The following is a 3256-nucleotide window of genomic DNA, read 5'->3' as shown; positions in this document are numbered from 1 at the left end:
GGAGGTGATCAACTATGGAGAGTCTACTATATTTGTACTTTTTTTCTAGATATGGAAAGTTTTCTGTTATTATTTCTTTGAATAAGCTTTCAACTTCTTTATCATTCTATATTCCCTTTTAAATGCTATAGATCTCATAGTGTTCTTTGTGCCTTCTCAGTTTCTTTTCTTTTTTCCTCCTCTGACTATATTTTCTTTTTTTTTCCCCCCTAAGGGAGAGCATGAACTCAGTCCCCACTACCACAAATTCTGCAGTCGAGTTTCCCACATTTGGGGAAATCATAGGGATCAGCACACCCAGAGTATAATGGATAAATCTTGCCCTGGGGAAACCGCCTTCATGATCATGGTATCTCCCCTGCCAAGTAAGTTTGCTCTGACTATATTTTAAAATAGCCTATCTCAAAGCCCACTACTTCTTTCTTTTGCTTGATCAATTCCTTTGTTGATGACCACTATTCCATTTTTCAATTTTGTTCATTGTATTTTTTAGCTCTAAGATTTCCTTTTTTATTATTTCAATTCTCTGTTCAATTTGTCTGACAAATTTCTAAATTGTTTCTCTGTGTTTTCTTGAAGCTTGCTAAATTTTCTTAAAAGTGTTATTTTGAATTATTTGTCCACTAGATTGTTTATCTGGTTGTCTTTTGGATTGGCCATTGGCACCTTTTTTGCTCCATTTGATGAAACCATCTTTCCTGGGTTATTCTTATTTCTTATAGATGTATGTCTCTGTCTATACATTGATGAATTAGGTATTTATCCCAGTCTTTGTAGTTTGGCTTTGTTTGTGCTTATGCTGTTACAGTGGGCTTGTTTAGGTATTCTGCGTAGACTGAGTGATATACTCCATTTCAGCACTAGAATGTCCCCTACTATACCCAGGATAGTTGTGTGTCACAATGGCTCCTTTGCGTATGCAGTATTCAATTTGTATGGACCTGTGGAAGATCCATGGAGGACACTTGGGCTGTAGAGGAGAGCTGGTTAGGCTCCCAAATCATCCAGCAACATAATACCCATACACATCCTCAATGGTATGGTATCCTCTCTGGCAGGGATGGAGAGTCACGGCCAGGTTTCATGAGCTGGCTTCCACTACTCCCCTCATTTGTCCCTAGCCTGTTTTAGGTGCTTCAGCCTCATGGGGTACTTATACTGCTCTATGTGAGCTGAGGCAGGAGTGAGTCTTCCACAGAGGGAGCCAGGATAGTGGAGAAGTCAAATGTTCACCCACAGCTCACTTTTTCCAGTATAGAAACTATCAATCCTGGGGGACTTTCCATGAGTGGTACCATAATAACTAGAGGAATGGCACTGTGGTTACAGAGAACTGATCTCCTTATACCCAACCACCATTTTCCTCATCTTTGTGGTCCAAAGGGACTTTCCAGTCTCACTTGCATATTCAAGTTTCCTTAGCTCTTGTGAAGGTAATTTTGTGCATGGCAAGTTGTTCAAATTCATGTTTCTGTAGGAGGCAATCACTGGAGAGACCTACTTCACATATTTGCTCAGCCCCCTCACATATTTATATACCATATAAATAAACTAATATCTGAAATATTAAAACGAGATTTGCTAGTAAGGTGCCTTTGGCTCCTGTTCTGAACTATCTAGTTTTCAGGTTCTACGTATGGTTATTTTCTCCCTGTCCATACTCAAAAGAGACAACATTCCTACAGATATGATACACAGCAACAGATAACATTCATTAACTTTTGGGAGGCTGTACTTACTATCTGCTTCCATGAAACTCTTACATAAGGACATAGAAAGCAGAAAAGTTGAGTCTCTCTGATTGAAGGGGGATCTATTTCTCTAGCCTCTAATTGGCTTATTGGTATTTGGAACACCAAGTAGCTGCAGAAATGAAACATAGTTGGACACTCTGCTTGTTTGTAGGGCTGTTCAAAAATCTTGTTTCTTGTCTGGGGACATGGTAGGATGGCACTCCCAGCTGCTGCTGCTGAAGAAGAGCAATGTGTTTTCATTTTTTAAAATAAATTTTATTTTGTATATTCAAGGTATACTACAGAATGTTATAAGATACATATGTATAGTAAAATGGTTACTATAGTACATCAAATTAACATATCTATTATCTAACATAGCTTTCTATTCCCATTCCCCCATGGTAAGAACAGTGATAATCTACTAATTTAGCAAAAATCTTGAAAACAATATGCTATTATTAACTATTGTCCCCATATTGTGCAGAGTGTACCAAAGGTCACCGTACAACATAGGGAAAATGGGAATCATAGCTAAATGCACCTTAATTTACATAATATTCATTATAATATTTTATTAAATATTTACAAAAGTCAGACATAGTGGCTCACACCTGTAATCTTAGCACTCTGGGAAGCTGAGGCAGGTGGATTGCTTGAGCTCAGGAGTTTGAGACCAGCCTGAGCAAGAGCAAGACCCTGTCTCTCCTAAAAAATAAAAATAATAAGCATGGATGGAACTGGAACATATTTTTCTTAGTAAAGTATCTCAAGAATGGAAGAAAAAGTATCCAATGTACTCAGCTCTACTACGAAACTAATATATAATCACCCACACTTCCATATGAAAGCTATAATTCAACTACAGCCCAAGATGAAGGGGGAAGAGGAGAGGGAGAGGAGAAGGGAGGATGGGTGAAGGGAGGGTAATTGTTGGGACCTCACCTATGGTGCATTTGACAAGGGTACATGTCAAATCTATTAAGTGTAGAGTATAAATATCTTAACACAATAATTAAGAAAGTGCAGTAAAGGCTATGTTAACCAGTTTGTTGTAAGTATTTAAAATTGTATAGAAAACCAGCACATTGTACCCCATTATTGCATTAATGTACACTGCTATTATTTAATATAAAACAATTAATAACAAAAATTTTAAAAAAGAATAAAACTAGCCAGACATGGTGGTGCACGCCGATAGTAGTCCCAGCTACTTGGGAGGCTGAGGCAAGAGGTTTGAGCCCAAGAGTTTGAAGTTGCTGTCAGCTCTGATGTCATAGCACTCTACCAGGGATGACAGAGTGAGGCTCTGTTACCCTGCCAAAAAAATAATATTTACAATATAGTCTCTATTTGTTGGCCACCTCTTGTAAAATTTCATAATGAATATTTTGTAAATAAAGGTAGATTTTGCTACAATTTCCCATTTTTCCTATCTATGGCAATTTTAGAGGTGACTTTTCAGACACTTTGTATATGAGATCTTTTGACTTGTTCATCCTACATTTTTTGTACTTTGTATC

The 3256-nt window shown here is 37.6% G+C and overlaps 1 non-coding gene across 1 annotated transcript; it reads right to left on the bottom strand.

The window, feature by feature from the left end:
• Positions 1 to 211: 211 nt before the first annotated feature.
• LOC111721904 lies at positions 212 to 373 on the bottom strand. Its single transcript, XR_002770895.1, has one exon. It is a non-coding gene; the product is annotated as a U1 spliceosomal RNA (small nuclear RNA).
• Positions 374 to 3256: the final 2883 nt, after the last annotated feature.

Source organism: Otolemur garnettii, unplaced genomic scaffold (assembly GCF_000181295.1).
Source record: "Otolemur garnettii isolate 467f Iridium unplaced genomic scaffold, OtoGar3 scaffold00201, whole genome shotgun sequence".
In the NCBI taxonomy this organism is placed as follows: domain Eukaryota; kingdom Metazoa; phylum Chordata; class Mammalia; order Primates; family Galagidae; genus Otolemur; species Otolemur garnettii.
Note: the sequence above shows the minus strand (reverse complement) of the source record. Positions and strands in the feature narration are given on the sequence as shown.